The sequence below is a fragment of the Harpia harpyja genome, chromosome 4 (assembly GCF_026419915.1).
Source record: "Harpia harpyja isolate bHarHar1 chromosome 4, bHarHar1 primary haplotype, whole genome shotgun sequence".
NCBI classification, from domain to species: domain Eukaryota; kingdom Metazoa; phylum Chordata; class Aves; order Accipitriformes; family Accipitridae; genus Harpia; species Harpia harpyja.
The window spans coordinates 55,862,178-55,882,162 of NC_068943.1; the positions used below are offsets into that span (position 1 = coordinate 55,862,178).

A 19,985-nucleotide genomic window follows, 5' to 3' on the forward strand; every position below is an offset into this window, starting at 1 on the left:
AATAATCAGGCTGCTATTAACTGAAGTTTCTCTCCTCTCCATTCATATTTAACATGCTAAAATAATTGACGTATTTACTGCGTGCTCTTATTTCCTTATTTTCCCTGTTCCTTTTACTTTGTGCCTTACTCCTTTAGGGCTAGTTTTGGAGGAGGGAACTTAATTTTTAAAAAATGTTTATTCTCTAAATGTGAAACTGAAAAAAAAAAAAGAAAAATCATTTAATAGGAAGCTTGGTTTATAGTTTAAGAATTTGTAAGACTTCAGTCTCCAAAGGCCCTTTCTCAATGCGTGTTGCAGAGTAGCTGGAGAATATGCTGCTTTCTGGAATGTTTGTAGAGTTGCCAGAGCGCCTTTCAGACAGAGGGGGAAATACAATTTTAAAAAATTGTTTGGCAGTAGTTAGAGGCTAGCGTGTATAGTTCTAAAGCTTCTTGGCAATATTGTGTAACTCTTCTGTCTAGGAAAAATATAAAAGTTGCAGACAGCTTTTATCTAACCTGACAGGGTGCAGTAAAATACAGTACTCACAGCTCAGGAGGTGCTATCTTTCCAAATGCTGCCAAAATATATTGGTGTGCCACAATACAGTGCTGCTTTATTAAACTCTCTAAACGAGAAGGTGGGATGGGATTTACACATTTCCTGTCCCGTTATCCAGAAGTACCTCTGTTCCCTTTCTTCGGGAAAACCATATTTTAACTCTCCTGTAGGATATTCACTTTATGGTCTGAGACCTCGTATCGCTCATTTGCATCAAAGGTGTGATAGAGCAAAACCAAGACAAAAGGTTTTCTCTTTGGCTTTGCTGATTTTTGTTGATGGGCATTTCTAAACTTTGGTGTTGATAGGTCAAGAAGTCATCCGAAGGGCAAAGGATATCTTACAGCTATGAGGAGACACACTTTTCTCCCAGCAGAAAAACAATGCTGGTTCTTTCACAACGTATTTCTAATTTCTTTCCCTGGCAGATGTCAGAGTAACACCGTAATACCATGTTTGAAAAGACAGAAGGGCGTGGGACATCCTCTAGATTGTAACTTCAATTATTTGTCACCATTACCTGTCCTGGAAGAATTTTCAAAATCTGTCCCTCCACTTTCTGCCGTGTTCCTGAATTGTCTGAGTTAAATTAAGAGTATTTGAACAGAAATAACTTTCTGTTAAGTTCCCATTCTCTAATGTGGTCATTGTGCTTGACAAAGGATACTTATTTTATTGTGTAGCAAAAAAATTGTACAAGGGTAGGTTTATGCTTATAATTTGTAGTATTTCTTGAGCTTGGTAAAATTGACTAGAAGCATAACAGAAGCCCTGAGGCATAAGGAAAAGAAATCAAATTTCATGTTTTCTAATCTTAAACACATTAAATTCCTTTTACAGTGATTTTTAAGCTGTACTGTGTTAGGTCAGCTATATTCCTTGCCTCTTCTGGGGAATCTCTGCATATGTTCCTGAGTGTAATAACATCTACGCATCTTTTTTTTTTTTTTTTTGTAGCTTTCCTTTTCAGTATTATAAAAGAATTACATTTATGCTCTTGGGGACTGTTAATGGTTTTGATATTCAGTAAAGCAGTCTTTTTATGAACAGATAACATTTATAATTTGCTTAATAACTGTCAATTTATGTGCTAATGTTGAATAATCAAAAGTAAGATAGGGAAAACACATTTGGTTATTTAACAATGCCATTTGACTGTAGCCTTTTAAGAAAGACTATATATGTGAGAGATGTTGGCAGCACAGGTATTTAGGAAGAATTTGTTTGTTGGAAAAAGGATGTGTTTGACAAAAGCTTAATTGTTGTTTTCCCATACCTGTGCCAAGGAAAAGTATGTGCTGCAGTTAGCGTGGTGCTTTTGTGCATTCACCCAGGTGTCTCAGCATTCAGGAGAGAATGCTCGCAAAGTGCTCACTTTTGAAGAGACCTTTCAGATATCCACATTTACCCTCTGCAGTGTACTGTGTGGTATTGCATCCAATTTGGGGGCTTTTGAAAAATTATGCCTTGTTTTGTATATTGTAAATCCGTTTCTGCTTTGCTTTGGAGTAGGTTTTGTTTTGATGTGTAGTGAAGCAGTACGTAGACCAGAGTAACTAAATGGAGCGCAAGAATTGGGGAAACAGTAAGTACAACAATCACACCTTCTGCAGCAGAAATGGGAGCAGAGCCATGAATACCTAATTGACTGCAGTGATGGCTCTGCCCCATACAGACATTATTTTTGAGTGTGTTTTAGCAATGCTTCAATTTTAACTCTTTCACAAAGCTCAAGACCAGGATATGTTTACAAAGTCCCCTTAAAGAGTATGCCTGACTGATGGCAATGTGGGTGAAGTTTTCATCTGAGTCAAGGAGTTTTGCGTATTGTAAGAAGTTGCTCTCATTGTCTGCTGCATCATGGGAACAGTTTATTTTGTCCTTGAGATTAATTTAGGAATGTATTGATGGAAATGAGAATAGTGACACTGACTGTTCTGTTTTCTGGCTCATCCTAGCTTTTATACTCTACAAAAACCTTTACATATGAATCTCTACTCTTCTTCCTTCCCCCTACTGCAGTCCCTCTGACTTGTTTTGCTGTTTCGTTGTTGTTTTTGAAGGGGTCAATCCCTGGGTAATATAATTTTACTATTAAAGTACTTCTACATCAGTTTAAGTTTAAGCATATCCTGAGACCAGTGAGTAGAAGGAGGATTTCAGAGGAAGGAAGGGGCTTTTTTCGGAGCTATTCTGCAATGCTTTTTTATTCCTCACAGGATTCTGGAGGCATCTGTGGCCAAGGTGACTAACTGGAGTCCCGTAGACAAGGGGGCTGGTCGGACTCCTGAATCACGAAGGCCTATTATGATATACAGATGGTGTCACATTTTGGACTAAATCCATTGTGGAATTACTGAGGAACATTGTCTTTTGGGGAAATGCTGTTAAGATGTGGGTCTGTGTTTGCAGGGAAGAAGTATACCTCCTGATCTGTTGGAATTAAAACTTAATGAGGCCAGGTTTCTCTGAGAACCCCTAATAATTGCGTTTTCCTTTAAAACCTGCAGGTTTATGAATAATAGAAGGGAAAGACTGAACACGGCTATCTAAACTTTTTCTTTTCACTTTTTCTTCTGTACTTTCCTGGGGTATCTATCTGAAGTACCAAGAGAACATTGTTAGTTTCACAATGATTAACTATATGGCATCTAAAAAAAAGTGCAAATGGTGTCTCGTGGAGCTATTTTGTTGCTTTCAGGTAGTTAGGCTTGCAGTACTAACTCATATTTGATAGAAAATTTGCTGAACGTGACAAAATGTTCAGACTGAACGACGACTTGGTCAGTATTCCACCAATAAATGCTATAGGTGGAAGTTCAAACCCTGATGTTCACTGAGTCATCTTGTCAGTCACATCTGTGATCTTTGCTGTATTTCATAAATGTTGTGACCACGGGTGCACACACTTCACTTAGTCATTCACAGATGGGCCGATTATTGTAGTGAAACCAGGGGCTCCTTGAAGCCCAAGACAGTTTTGTCAGGGATTTCTTGTTAAACTGGAAAGGAAATATGTGATAGTATCCATTTGTGCTTTGTTTATGCCACATCCTATATGAGCAGTCTGCAGATTTTGAAACACTCTTATTCTGGTTTCCTTGTGCTGTCTGTTGCCTACTATTAATTCCCAACATGTTATTTAATGTTATGGTTATTTGCAGATGTGTTTGACAGAGGGTTGCAACGTTCAAAACAAGTAGGTTTCTGCACATTTCTGAGGACTCATGTACAGAGAGTAGCTAAAGCCTTTCTTAAAGTGGGAAAATCCAGTGAGACTCAACCATTATATATTTTGTTGGCATTGTGTGGCTGGCCAGTATTTCAGATTCAGTATAGCACATGTGGCTTTTACCCTGCCAGCAAACCAAAAAGGTCCAGGTTGGAGACGTGGAAGAACTGAGTGTACAGTGAAGGGAGGCTGGAGATGTGGGGCTTTCTGTAGATACAGGAAGGGTCTGGAAGGTATTGAAAATACCATGCGTTATTTTACCCTCAGTTTCCCTCTGCATTTTCCTATTTGGTGTCTGTCTCCTTTGTGAAGTACATAAAATCGTCTAATAAAAAAGCTGTATAAAGCCTTGAGGAGTTGTTTTGATGTGATAAAAACTCTTGCTTTCAAATTATGTCTGGTCTATAAATCATTGCTCAATAAGATTTCAATTCAAAACAAATATTCTTGTAATATCTGTATCTGTGCTGACATGCGCATAAGGCATTAATGGAGAAGGAACAATATATTGGTACTTGACAAAAAAAAATCCTATTAATTTTAAACAAAAAAAATCAAGTAGGAAGTGTAGTTCAATAGCAAAAAATGCCTTTCAGAAGGTCGTGAATGTCACTCACCCTTTTATGACAATTGGGCTAGTAATCAGCTATGTCCCAGTGGATTTTATACAACGGTATTTTTAAAAATGCTTTTGTTGGGTTGTTTATGTAAATGCTTTCAGTAAGCAAATAGATTTGTTCAGGCAAAACAATACTTAAACTCCAGGCATTGCATGCCAGTGTGAACTAATTAAAATCATATTGTGCAATAGGTCAATAGATCAGGAAGTTGGCCTTCTAATTAGAAGAGGTAGGTATAAAAAAACTTGTTGAAAGGGAAGAGCAAAATTAAGAAAAATAATCTGGATGTGAGGAAAAGAAATCAGAACCCCAGTTCTCCGCTGAAAGCTGTGTTAAAAGTCAGCCCTTCCTTTTTTGAATCACACCATGTTATGTACTGAGAGATTTGAAGCTTTAGATTGTCCCTCATTAAGGATCTTTGTGCTCATTGCTATGCCTGCAGTGCCTGCCCATGTTGTGCATACCTCAATCCTCAGATAACAAATAATAGCCTGGCCTCCACAAATGGAGGTCTGACGGGAGTATTCAGATCTGGTTTGTATTTGCTGTCAGCTTAGACCTTTCATCCTCCTTAATACTATAGCTACACCTATTTTTTGTGGTTCTTGCTATCACCACAAATAGGTGCCTGGCCAAACAGAATAGGTGTCATCTTGGGACTGTTTTTGAGTGAGCCTTTTGGGCCAATTATTGTTTAGCTTTTGTTCTTCCATCTTAATAATTGAAAAACATTTATTTTCAGTATCATGTAGGTGCTGGGTGTTGTTTTACCCTGGAGCATAAACATAATTAGTAAAAATAATAACAATACAAAGATTTTAGATGATAGAACAGCTTCTCAACTTTTTCTGTAGATTTTCATTGCTTCAGAAGGGTAGAAAGCAGATCTATTTCAACCATGCTTTTGTTTTGTAACAGAAAGTTGAGCAGGGAGTGGGAGTGCATAACCTTCAGGGTCCAATCCAGCCTAAGTTATTCTCTGATTCTGTGTAAGGGTATATGTTGAAAATAAAATACATTAATACTATTACAGTTAGTAAATCTAAGATGTCCATTTATTGGAGTGAAAGACATCATCTTTCCATAGGACCGTGACAAGCTTGTCTTTACCGTGTGATGCTGGTAATACTGAAACATGTGAAATATTTGTGGTGTGGGATTGTAAGTTAACCACAGGCCTTCTGGAGACTGTCTTGTAAAATGTTTCACCAGCATATTCACATGTTTTGCTTACTCAGTTTGAACTGAGATGCGTTATTCACGAGTACTTAGATGTGTAAAATTTTATGTATAATACTGTGCAGGTGGGGAGGATTACTTTTCTCGATCATCTTCCCATCAGCAGTAACTAGAACTATGGCATTAGATTATTTGTGTAAGTCATCTCAATGCTCTGAAAGAGGTTCTCCATCATTCCCTCAGTCTTGTTGCTTCCCGACGCTTTATCCTTAACATCACCACTGCAAGCAGAACGTATTAGTCATTCTAAGACAAGGCTTGTTTATGCTTATACCCTAGGGTGACTGCTGAATGTTTTTGTTCTGCCATTGCTCAGTTGTTTGTTTGTTAGTGCCTGTTTGCAAATAAAACCTTAAGGGACTAATATCCTATCGTGCTGACTTCTGTGTGTGGCTGGTGCAGAGTTTGAGTTTGATGCGACTTGTTGCTTTGGTCTTTTGAACTTTGATTCATACAGGTTGTTAGGGCTCAGTAACAAAACTGCTGCCCTCTTATAATGCAGAAATCTATTTTACTTGGGTGTGAGAATCGGGGCTTTTCCCCTTTATTTGCAGGTGCACTAACTCAGACATTTTCAAAAATCCTGAAAAATTCAAATACATTTCAACTAAAAACAATACTTAAAGGGTGCATTTACCTTGTTTATAGTTGGGGCCTAGAATGTGCTTTTGAAGGAAATCCCCCGACTCTCCTCACTGCTTTGGTATTTAGCATCATCAAGTATCTTGGAGCACATGAGCTAGGTTTCTTTTTGGTACAAGGAGACTGGAGGATGTGTCCCTAATGCATTCCACTGGAAAACTGGCATTCAGTCCTAGGACCAAACAAGAACCAGCCCAAAATAAAAATAAAGAAAAAACAAAGAACCCCCCCCCCCCCCAAAAAAAAACCAAACCACAACAAACACTGAAGTGTGTATAGTATTTATACAACAGGTTCTCAACACCAGTTGTTTTACTCCACAGGTGTGCTCTTATTGGTCCTCTGTATTTGCTAATGAAGATGTATCCAGAGTGCTAAATTTTAATAGAAAAATGTAGATGGGGCTTAATATAACCTTTGTATAGATGGCAGTTCACAATGCCTCTCCAAGCTTCCTTGCCAAATTAACTGTAGTCTCTTCTCATAATCCTGTGTACGACTTCCTATTTGGAAGCCTTTAACTACTATGAAAGTAAGTAGCCAAAGCTATTTTTAAAAGTATGCTTTCTGACAGTGGGTGGAGTAATACCAAGAATTATGTTGAAATTTATTCTGCATTTGACACCACTGACATAAGTTATTAAGATTTTTTTTTTTTTTTTAAAGTATGGGTAAAGATTCTGTTCTGTAAATGTTTCCAGAAAGGAGGGCGATCTGGAAATGGAATTTATGCCCAGGGTCCATCACTGATACAGTCTTTGGAGCTTCAGTATCTTCAGCCAGTGTTACATGTCCTCTGACTTTATCCTTTGACATAGTAGAATGATTACTTCTTTCGAATGGTATCAGGCTGCATTTCAGATATGAACCATGTATGGTTAAAAACCCTGTAAATTTAATGACTTAAAGGTTCTGAAGTAACTTTTCAGAAACAGATTAACTCTTTGTTATTTTTATTTCTCTGCAAGCTTTTTAAACTGGAACTTTGCATCTTTTTTGTACAATGCTAGAAATATACCTCACTCCACACCCCCCACTCCCCACTCCCTTTTAAGGAAAGCTGGAAAAGAAAATTTGGAGGCCTAAGTATAATACCAAATATCATAGGATATATATTGTTCAGTCTTTCTACTTATATGTGTTTTCTTTAAAAACTGTATTTTTCTATATTGGACATATGCACATTTGAATATGTTTACTACAGTTTTTATGGGCTAATGTTGAGCTGCTTTTTCCTTTTAAAGTCATGTCTCAGTGCTGTTGTATTATTTCATTAATATTGCTCAAACTGCGGAGGACTCGAGATGCTTTGGGTAAACTGTTCAGGATTACCTCTTAAAAATTCAGTTAATACATTATGTATCCAAGGAACATTGTTATGGAATTGATGCTGTTTACTTGTTAAATACTGTAGACTGCAGCTCACAGTGTTGGCACTGTGGCTTGTTTGTTACATGTGATGATCACTTTATAAATGTCAATAAAATCAAGACAAAAACCTCTAGTACAACTGGAAGTAACAACTCACTATTTTCCTCATTAGTTTTGGCAGCAAAGTAGTCTTACAAAGCAGTATGCAATAAAACACCAGCCAACTGAGTCCCACACTGTGGCTATAATTACATATTTTTGCTTGCTAATCAGTAGAATTTTTCTGTGTACACTATTATACTTTAATGGTTCTGTTGCAACACCAGATTTACTACAATGTTCTCTTGAAGAAAATGGCACATAATGATTTTGTATTTACTACAAGACGATATTAAACTAAATAATACATAATGATGCTGCACAGATTAACCAGCTCTTTAGTTCTTCTGTTCCTTATGTCTCTTTTAATAGTGCTTTAGGACAAACATGAAGTTATTTGGGAGGGAATTACCAGAATTACCGAACTGGTAAATATAGCCATCTGAGTGGGATGTCTTGTTTCTTACTCAAAAACTATTAGATTGTAATTTTAAGCTGTGCTTAGTACTTTAATTTCCCTTCCCACAACTCATGGTGCGTAAGGAGGGTTGCAGCCAGCTCAGATAAGTAATAAGTTCATTAATTACAGGCTTACCTTTCTTGTAGGTTAAAAAAGCTTGTGTGGGACTTGATTAAACAAGTTGTTGGGGTACGGCCCTGTGGAGGGCTGGATAGTGAACAGCTCAGAGAAGTTCCCAGTGTGACTTTTGGATTCAGAGTCTTCCATTAACTCTAAAGGTCACTAGCTATTATCAGGCTTTGTGTCCTTCTCCTTTTTTAAATTATTTTTGTCCAAAGTGATTACACTGCAAAAAAACCCAAATACGGGGGCAATGTGGAAGGCATTTTTTTAATCTAATGCTCTTTCCATTATCTTCTTTATATTTCGGATGTTAAATAAATAAACAAACGCTCAAGAGTTTTTATTCCTTCTCTTTTTATTCATGGTTATGCAGTCCCTTAAATTCCACGTGATCATGGATATGAATATATCTGACAGTCTTAGGTTAATATAATGCTTTTCCATTTACCTTGGAAACAGAACTTTACTGTCAGAGACAGTGTGTCCAGGAGTGGAAATGGAAGGTAGGGACTGATGGTGGCAGCTTGCCCCCTTTACTCCATATACAGTTAACTATGTGTGAAGGTTGTGCTGATGCAATTTGTCAGATTCTGCAATGCAATCTGACATATTAGTGAGAGTAAATAGTTTTTCTTCTGTATTTGATTTTCAGTATGACTCTGTATCAGGATATGATACTGGTTTTATAGGGGAAATTCTTCTTAGTGTATGTGATATTTTTGCATGTTGCTGGAAAACATTTGATATTTCAACATTGCTGAATGTTGATTGTGTCCTAGGTCTTTTAAGTTATCTTTTGGCAAGATCTTTTAAGTTATGTTTCTCTTAGATGTGTTGCCCATATGATTTGTCATAGCTTCTCGACAAAAGGAAAAGAATATTTTAGACTTTTTATGGGTAATTAGTTCTCAGGCTTGTGTTAAAACACTGTCTGAAAGAACCTTGTTCATACATTATTTTCTGGTTAATCTAGTGTTTACCTTTTTCTTCCCTTGTATTATTCCATTTGAATACATTGTAATGTGTTCAATTGGTTTTACCTATTGCAAGGCAATTTTTGGTATAATTAATACTGTTAATTAATCTGGCTTGAAACAGCACTCCAAATTGAGAGGATGTTTCTGTGATTGCAGACTGAGAAGTATCTCAACCAGGTTTTCTCCCTTCAGTGGTTCACGATAAAGTAAATTAGCACAAGTGAAAATGGTCCAGGAAATAAGAAAACCAGCCACTACTCAGTAAATAATTCATAGTATTCCTATAGCCTGTTAAGTCTTACTGCAAGCAAGAGAGTATCTCCTTGTTGATACTTAGTCTTACTCCTTTGTACATTCCAGCTGCTGCCCTAATTCAGAGTTCCTACAATCCCTGTGTTTTTTTAAGTCCCTTTTGAAGTATGCCCAGAACGGGACCTACTTTCCTTCTGTAGCTAACCTTTTCTCTGTTACTTTCTTCATCTTCTCTCTCTGGTAGATAATGCATCACTTAAACCTGTGTCAAGATTTAGTGCATAGTCAAGCTGAACCCGTATCGGTTAGAGGGGAAGAGATGACTCTTGAAAACAAACAAACAAATTTCTCATAAAAAGTGTTTAGAATGTAATATTTGAGATCATAAGTGATGAAAACTTTTTCTTGGCAGACCTGCCCATCTTTCTTTTTGCAAGATTTTTAAGGAAAGTGGAGCTATTCACCTTGCATCACACACCTCCCTCATCTGGCTCAGGCTCAGTGTCTTCTCCCAGGTTTTCTCAAAAGCTTTAATGTATTCTTCTATTCTAGCAGTGATGTGTAGTGTTCTGGTGCTTGGTGCATCCTATAGCTAAAGAGAAACATCACATTCTCCTGTGTCTGGTTTAGTTACATTTAATTAGAAGTTGTATTTCGCTACAGAGGCCTTCAGGCTTCAAATCTGCAAAGACCTATGTGAGAATGCCTTTGCTTCCCTGTTCTCTGTGGAGAGAAGATCTTAGATCATCTCTCCTTGCATTTCAGTAGGGAAAAAGTGGTTAACTTTAGACTTTTTTTTTTTTAATTTTCACTATATCTTTAAAATGGTTAGGAATGACATGCCAACAGCCTGTTGGGCTGTGAGGATGCACCACAGTTACAAGGCTCCCTTTTACACAGTCATTTTACAATTATGACTTGGTAGCCTGCTCTGTCTAAATCCTTGACCTGTGCCTGACAACTGCTAGCTGATCATAGTGAATAAATTTGTATAATCACTGTGTGATGACTGCTTAATAACTGTACTCCAAAGAAAAATAGTTATCGAACAACAGAGAGGAAGTGCTTGTCTGTGTGGGGAAAAAAAACAAAAAGCTTCCTTAGAGACTTTGCAGAAGTTTTTCTATTTTCATTCTCTTTTTCTAGGTTAGCAGCATGCTTTTGCTCAGAATAATCTGCAGTATTTATGTCCTTGCTAATGGTGCTGTCCACATTACACAGAGGACTACATTAAATTGAAAGATACAAATCCAAATGCTTGTATGAGTTTGAGATGCTCACAAAAACCCAAGAAAAAAAGCATGTCCAGAGTGATACAGAAAAGACACCTTACTCAGGTTTGTGAGTTGCCAGTACTGAAGGGTTGGAAGAATATTCAGTGGAAGCACTTGTAATTTCTTTCTTTGATTGTGCCCTCTTCTTTTAAGCATTTCCTTTGGCCATCATGTGAGATAGGTTGCTGAGACAGATGGACAGTAAGTCTTACCAGTTTGTCCATTTCTGTGTTTTTTATTTCATTTACGTGCAGCATCAGAACATTAGTAAATTGCTTTTTTAAATAAAATCTGGGTTTCATTGCCCTTTCCGACAAGTTTTTTATCTTTTTAGATACTTGTTTCTTTATTGTTTCTCAGAATTTAACTTAATGTTTCCAAACACTACAGGAGGAAAAACAGACTCCATAGTTCTATGCACTGGACAGAGATTGATGTGACGGTAGTAGCCTAATGTCATGAATAGCTTAATAGCCATCATGGCAAAAGAGAGTTTCAGTGAGATTTTAAAAACAATAATGTGGATATTTACTGTGCATTTCTCCTGTGCTTGAGGGAGGAAGCACAAAGGTGCTTCTTTAAAAAATAAATAAGTGGGGGGCTGAAGGAGGCTGGCATCTTGGTCCAGGTGAAGGTGGGCATCGACTCTTCTGTGTGGAATTAGAAATAAGTCTTAAGCAGAGCCTAATTTGCAAAGGGCTGTGAAAGTGGGGGAAAAAAAAAGTTCTTATGTAATCTCCCTAAACATTTACATAATTTAAATTCAAGGTGGTGCAAAACCCTAAATGGTAGGTTAAAGCTTAACTAATAGAATTTTATTTGTATCCCTAAATGGGGTAGTGCAATGAGTGTAACTATCTCTCCCAATTTCCTGCCTTTTCAGAGGGACACAGCTATAATTTTTTTCACACAGTCCTATTCTTAATCTGTTCCATGCACTTTTTATTTTTTTTAGTGGGCATAAGAAGAGGCTACGATGCATGAAGTTGGACTTCAGAGTTGTTTTCTTGGTGAAGAATGAGTGTCCTGTAGTAGTAGCACACTAACATGAACAGAAATCCAGGACAAAGTAGGCATCCTAGCAATAAAATGCAGATAAGCCTTTTTGTCCTTCCAATCTGTGCAGTGTCCAGCTGGAAATGAAGTACTGACTGCCCAGGAGGTTGAGGAAAGGATTTTTGAGTCACCAAACCCATTTCTTCATTGTGATACTGCGTGAAAAAAACTTGCATCTTCTTAGTAGTCAGTTTGGGAAGTTGGGGAAGCAAGATGAGATGAACATCAGCTGAGTTTGGTTTAATAGCATAGAATAGCCTGAAATTTCACCAAACTTCAGCTTATCACTTCACTTCTCAATAAATAACAACATGCAATTTTTCTGCTTGCTGCAATGAGGTATTTAAGGCTTAGCTGTCTCATTTCCATCTGCAGAAGAGTGTGGTATGTCAGGTGTCTCAACACTAACACAATTAAAAGGAAGTGAACGGTTCCTTCACACATGCCTTAATGTCAGCATTTTGGACTGGGAAAAACTGGAAAAACACTATTGGAGCGTCTCCTAGTTCCTTTTTCTCCTGCCAAAACTGTGACATTCAGACAGGTTTATCAGACCCGTGTCTCTCTGAGCCCTTATGCTGCTTGAGTGGGCTGACAAAAGTGTGAATCCTATTGACATTATAACTGTCTACAAAATTGGAGTGGAGCACTTGGAGACTAAGAAAGATGACGTCCTAAGTGCGAGATAAAACGAACACTTTCTTTATTGCTTAGTCGTTTATGGAAGGATTTTACCAATCGTCATTGCTAACGTGACAGAACAACTTTTGCTTGGCTTTGCATATATTTTTAATATGAGTTTCTGATATCCCAAGATACTTGACTAAAAAAAAAAATCTGCCAAAATTTGTGAGTTTACTATTGTTTTGTGTTTTTGTCAAAGTAAGAATGATTGGTTGTATGCAATAAATGTAGAACACTTAAAATTTAACAGGTCCATGGGTAAGGGAGCTTTACTTTGAATCATTGTTGACTTCTTTATTTCCATATGTCTTTTTGCCTGTTTATAGCATGGCCGTTGATTATGTTGGATCTTTCAGCTGCTTTTGTTATGCTTGAATGTGAACTGCATCCAGACTAAGGACAGCCTTCTCTTAAAATAACCAGTAGGTTTTAAAATTTAATTCCAAGCACTTTTCACCATAGCAGGCAGTAACTGGTGGTTTTTAATGCTGAATTTTGAGGATTTGAGCTAAACAATATTCTAAAACACAAGTTTCCCATGTATAACTTTACAATAAGGCTTGCGCGTGCCATTGTTATGAGTAGTTTTGTTCCTTGGAGTTTGTACTGAAATAATGGTTTTGTTGCATCTTATTATTACTTTTCATTAAACTCTCTCTGCAGCATAGGTTGGTGGTTGGAGCTGGGAGGACCCACAATTTTAATTCTGGCTGCAATGAGGTCCCTTGTGCAGCCTCAAAATGTTGATTCTTAAAGATAGGCACTATACAGAGAACGTGAATTGACACATCAATTAGTAGCTTAAGCATCAAGACTTTCAACTCTCAGTTTTGTCTTGATTTAACTCAGGTGTAGGCACTAAGAGTTTCTGAAAATAAGAATGTTTAAGGAACTATAAATTTAGACTGTCTGTGATGAAACGTGAACCTAATTCAGTGAAATAGCCATCTCAAAGTAAATGGTTCATCTGTGCTTTTTGTTTTTAAAATGGAGAATTTTAAGGCTAAAGCAGATCGTGCTTTTAAAGTCTATGAGATCTTGGCCAGAAAGTACTGTATAAATGCTAAGTATTTAAAATTAATTATGTTGGAGGCCTATAAACCAGTGCATTGATTAAAAATGTTCAGTTCATTAAACTTCCCAATGGCAGAGGCCATCTCCATAATATAAACTGCCATTTCTAGCAGCAGCGGCCGACTGACATCTGTGTTGTAATCTTTTTAAGATCCCCACCTTTGTTCATTAGACCAGCAGCTGTTGTCTCTTGCTGGGCAGGATTTATTTCCCCTTGACATCGGTCTCAGAGGTGCAGTTGCAACTTTGGCAGCGTTTGATTGCAATGAACTTCCGAGAGGTACTTCAGCAGTTTTGCAGAATGAGGTTGCTTTTGGTTGTGAGTTTGTTTTTTGGTTGTTTTGGGGGTTTTGGTGGGGGTTTTAGGGGGATGGTTGTTTTTTTGGTTTTATTGTTCTGGTTTCCACACACGTTCTTGCAATGGGCATTTTCAAAAGGTCTGCAAGGACTGCGGGTATGTATACCAGAGGTGTGCTACAGTCTGGGTAAAACAGCTTCCTCTTGTGTGTCCCTAGCAATATATCTGATACACTGACATTTTTCTGTTTTTATTCACTCCTGCCATTTGCCATGTGGAAGAACAGTACTGATAAACCATGCACAGTTAACTTTCTTAAATAAGTAAATCTCCTGAATTTCCTAGTGAAAACGATTAATAAAAATCTGGAAAAGCACCAGAGAACAGGGATTACTATGGAAAAAAGAATATATAGATTCTTGAAATATAACATGATAAATCTGCAGGTGTTGTTTACACCGAAACTTCAATTTATCCAGACTCATACACAAGGTCACAAAAGAAGTTTGGGGTTTATTATTCCTGTGGGAATTTGTATTTTTTTGCTGTGGTGTTTGATTACCTTACCCTTTTTTATTACCATCTGCACTGCAAGGCTAGTTTTGCTGAGGTGTTGTTTTTTTTTTTTTTTAAGCAGCATCCCATGATACCCTTAATTCTGTGTTTCCTGTGCTTTTGCTTCATTTGCAATTTTAAGAGGTTTTCTGTAAGAAATAGATTTCTTCTATATTGTACATCAGTAATTGAATAGTTTTTACTATATAGTTTTAACCCTTTAATTCTGGAGAACAAATACAGTTGTTTTACAATTGTATTGGGTTTGCATCAGCAGGGTTTTGGTGGAGGGCGCGGTGGGAGTGGGGGGGCTACAGGGGTGGCTTCTGTGAGAAGCTGCTAGAAGCTTCCCCTATGTCCCATGGAGCCAATGCCAGCCGGCTCCAAGAGGGACCTGCGGCTGGCCAAGGCCAAGCCAATCAGCGACAGTGGTAGCACCTCTGGGTTAGCCTATTTAATAAGGGGAAAAAGTTGCTGTGTGACAGCAACTGCAGCCAAAGAAAGCAGTGAGAACATGTGAGAGGAACAACTCTGCAGACACCCAGGTCAGTGAAGAAGGAGGGGGAGGAGATGCTCCAGGCACCGGAGCAGAGATTCCCCTGCAGCCTGTGGTGAAGACCATGGTGAGGCAGGCTGTCCCCCTGCAGCCCATGGGAGGTCTACAGTGGAGCAGGTGGATGCCCGAAGGAGGCTGTGACCCTGTGGGAAGCCTGCGCTGGAGCAGGCTCCTGGCAGGACCTGCGGCCCTGTGGAGAGAGGAGCCCACGCTGGAGCAGGTTTTCTGGCAGGACTTGTGACCCCGTGGGGGACCCACACTGGAGCAGTTCAAGAAGAACCGCAGCCTGTGGGAAGGACTCACATTGGAGAAGTTCATGGGAGGGACCCCACAGTGGAGCAGGGGAAGAGTGTGAGGAGTCCTTTCAACGAGGAAACGAGCCTTTCGTTTTATTTTCTCTCCCCTGTCCAGCTGAGGAGGGGAGTGATAGAGCGGCTTTGGTGGGCACCTGGCATTCAGCCAGGGTCAAATCACCACAACATAAATTAAATAAGAAGGGATTTAACCTTTTAGCATCCTTTACTGTGCAGTGTAGAAAGATGTTGTCAAGGATTTCTGTATTTTTGTTTAACACATTGTTTTTAGTACACTCTCATTTTGCCTAGGAGTTTTATTTTGATACTTGATTTTGTCCATGTATTTTAAGCAATTACTTTCGGGTGACTTCTTTGTGCAACCAATACCATTGACTGCAGTAGATTTGAAGAGTTTTTCTTCATTAATGGCTTCTGCTGAATTGTAGGGAGAACGAAATGCTGTCCCTGGTGGCTCCTAAAACTTACGGATGCATGCAATGAGATTGCTAATAATATTTTTAATGAAAAGATGTTGGAGTAGTACTTTTAATAGCATTACACAGGCATGAACGACTTGAACTATAGAGCTAAATCTCAAGCTCCTTGAGCTTTTCTTCAGCCCTCAAAATACAGTTCATGTATGTAGGTCTTCAAAAACTAAGAAACCCGTTCCATGTGCTCATCCAGCCAAGCCGTGATGAAACAGTACATATAGAAACCTCATTTGTATGGGGTCTCCACATGTGACAGTGCAGTGAATAATGGGATCACACTTCAGAAGACAAGTTGACCTGCTGAAGTCTTTGCAGTCATCTGAAAGCAGAAGCGTTGTGTGTTTTTTCAAAGCATTTATTTTACCTCGAGGTAGATTGTAGGGATCACTAGGCAGCCTGGCAGCCTGCATGCTGGGAAGGGAACACAGAAGAGAAGAGAGACCATCCTGTGGATATTTGCTGCCTTGCTGGTGGCCCTGGGCAGGACTCATTTAGTATTAATGCTTTCAGAAATCCTTAGAAATAGATGGTTTACAAGTATGAAACTCATATCAAGAAACATAGTATCAATAAGGATGGTTAGCAGCCCTGCCTTTAGTGCCTTCAATGTTACCAGTACTTAGAAATGCCAGTTAATCAGCATGCAGACCAGAGATGGGATTTCTATGACTGATAGTCATGTCTGTGGCATTTTCCCACATCTTTCCTGTAGCTGTGAAATGGCAGGTCCCTTGTGTATATAAATGACCCAAAGTATATATATGATTTCCAGAAACCTGGACAGGAAGGGCAGCCTGTAGAAAAATGGCATACTGTAAAGCAGAGTGATAGCTTCAAAGTAAAATGACATTTTTCGTTGGTTGTAGAAAACAGTGATGATGCATAATTCCATATCACTGTCACATGACGCAAGTCAGATTTGACCATAAGTGCCTGGGTTTTTCAGCCAGTTGCACAAAGAAATTCCAGGGAAGGAAAAGTGGGATATAGTTTAACGTTTTCCAAATCTGTTTTGAAAAACGCAGATGAGTATATAATATATCAAACTGATGATACAGACGAAGTATCTGAAACCAATGTATCAAAGACTCTTCGCTTTCCTATAGAAGTAATTTGGCAGCATGCCATTATTATCATGTAAATCTCTTCCTCCTTACTACACAATAACAATATATCTTTGGCCATCATTTTTCCCTCCTGAGGTTGTTGCTGTTATCTGTAATTTCCATAAAGTTTCCATGTTAACAATGCTTACCTCTCTGTACACTTACATTAGTAGTCAGTGCACACTTCCAGAAAACAAAGTATCTCACGTAAATGTTTTGTGCATGCCCGTTCCATGTTTTTTGAATTAATACAGCTAAGACATGTTTTAGCAGAGGCTGAAGTATCACATTTAGATTTGCTAATCTATTCCACCTTTGCCAATTTTTTTCTTTATGTTATGCAGAGTGCTCATATTTGGCAAGATATTTCACTGCTTGAGTTTTTGCTTTAAGAATTATTAAACTTGTGTTATAGATTGTATATATTATTGGAAATGTAGAATATTTCCAGCGTGATTTATTGAGTTATATTAAATGGAAAATGCATACGTAGATCAGAGGTCATCTCTGCTCAAGTTTTTAATGAAGTATGGTAGAAAAAAGAGGTTATTCAGAAAATTGTGGGTGGTTTGGTGTTTGGGTTTTGGGGATTTTTTTTGGTGGTGGTTGTGCCCCTGCTCCTTCATTCTTCTGTGTCATCGGTCACTGAAGTGTATCAAATGCTAATGTCTGTATTTCCATCTATGCCTGTCTGGAGGATTCAGTCATTTTCTGTTATGCCACCTTTATAAGAGAAGTATGCATGTCTGCTTGTTTGGTTTTGGCAGATACCTTTCATTTCCCTTGTTGCATGTTGAAATTGGTTATCATAGAATCATAGAATGGTTTGGGTTGGAAGGGACCTTAAAGATCATGTAGCTCCAGCCCCCCTGCCATGGGCAGGGACACCTTCCACTAGACCAGGTTGCTCAAAGCCCCATCCAACCTGGCCTTGAACACTTCCAGGGATGGGGCATCCATAACCTCTCTGGGCAACCTGTTCCAGTGCCTCACCACCCTCACAGTGAAGAACTGCTTCCTTGCATCTCATCTAAATCTATCCTCTTTCAGATTAAAGCCATTACCCCATGTCCTATCCTTACACTCCCCGATAAAGAGTCCCTCCCCATCTTTCCTGTAGGCCCCCTTTAAGTACAGGAAGGCTGCTCTAAGGTCTCCCTGGAGCCTTCTCTTCTCCAGGCTGAACACCCCCAACTCTCTCAGCCTATCCTCATAGGAGAGGTGCTGCAGCCCTCTTACATCTTTGTGGTCTTCCTGTGGACCCGCTCGAGCAGGTCCATGTCTTTCTCATGTTGGGGACCTCAGAGCTGCACACAGTACTCCAGGTTATGATGGAATCTATTTTCCTCTGTTAAAAATTTAATTTTCTTCAATTATGTTTTCATCTTTCTGGAGGCTGCTTCGATTATAAAGACTGGACAACCTGTGTGGAACAAGCTCCAGGAAACTAGTGATAGACCATCTGTATCGTAGCTGTATATGCATTAAGAGCATGCTTCTTCCGCCATGAGATGATTTATAGAAGGGGAGCTGGGACTGCCTATGTGTTCACTGTCACAGCTGATCTGATCTGGCACGTGGTATGTTAACATATTGGGTATGTTAATACATTGCAGATTTAGAAGTAGTGATAAATCTGTGCTTCTACTTCCTCTCCAGAGGCAGTGGTTCCTTTTTGTGGGTTCTGTCGTTTGGCTGCGTGCTGAGCTGGACTTGGGTTAAAATGAATGGATTTGGGGGGAAAAAAGGTTGATTTATCCAGATGATTTGGTTGAGAGGGTCACTGAACAAATCGCTGTACAGACACTTCTCAAGGGAGGGTGCCTACTTGTTAGGGACAAGAAGGAGGTCAGGCGTAGAAATGATTAATCCACTGCCAAGGGAATAATTGCATGGACTTGAGCCCTTGTCCAGTATTCCTGAGGTGAAAGACTTTGTCCTCTGTAAAGAATCATGCAGAAAGTGCTAGTCCTAAGCATCAGTGCTGTTAATGTGTCAGGAAATATTATTGGTAAAGATTGTGGTGGTGATGCTTACAAAAATATACTTGAGGTTTCAATGCATACTGGTTTACTTATGCTGCTTGGTTTGGAAAAACATTTATTAATTAAGTTAAAATAATTAAATCAGATATTATGAGCACAGGATTGATTTCAAGCATTCTTTTTTCCCCTTGAGGTCACAAAATACTGTTCTTGCATTAGCATCTTGGAGTCTGTTGAGCACAGATTTTGTGTAAGTTAAAAACAAAGCTAAGGTAGAGTAAGAAGACTTGGTATCTTGGCATAATGAGTGCACAACTTGCTTACAGCTGGTGGCTTGGCATCCACATTCTTTTCAAGAAGAAAATTTTAGAAAATTTCACTCAAAGTGCAACATCACGTGATTCTCTAATTATCTTTCTGTCTAATATAAAGTACTTCAAAATGACGTTTTGAAAATCAGTGGCACCATGTCCAGGATGAGTATGGAGTATTACAATGAACTGCTTATCCAATTTTACTGGGTCATCTGAGTATTAAGTCTGGCATAGAACATCTTGGAAAAGGCAGTCAAGTTTTTAACACTTAGTAGAAGACAGCTTCATTCAGATAAAGATGTTATCTGCCCCTCCACTTGGGGATGCCTGGCTTCAGGGAAGTACTCAACACCCTGCAAAACCAGCTATGACTTTAATGCAGAAAGGCCAGTCGTTGTTTCCATTCCAGCTTTGAAAAACATCTTGGGGTGAGGGAGTTACCTGGTCTCCCTGCATCCCAGTGGGCAGTGAATGGTCGGTAGGGATGCTGAGTGACCAAGCCTCGTATTGCCCAAATCTTGCTCTGCTAGCCTGTAGAAAGCTACACAGGTTATGCTATGAACAGATTATGTGCATCTCTTGAAAACCCATCTACACTTGGCTTTTCAAACCTTTTCTGGTTTAATTGCTTCAAACATGCTGTTGGGTACTGCTGTAACTTTGAACTGGTTAAATCTGAAATAAAATCTGAAATAAATATTGAATGATATGCATACAGAATCTTCCTTTCTTGTC

The 19,985-nt window shown here is 38.7% G+C and overlaps 1 protein-coding gene across 5 annotated transcripts in view; it reads left to right on the top strand.

Moving 5' to 3' along the window:
- The window catches only part of MACROD2 (mono-ADP ribosylhydrolase 2), a 918,876-nt gene that overhangs the window by 256,050 nt on the left and 642,841 nt on the right, over positions 1-19,985 (top strand). The gene's annotated exons all lie outside the window — the stretch shown is intronic.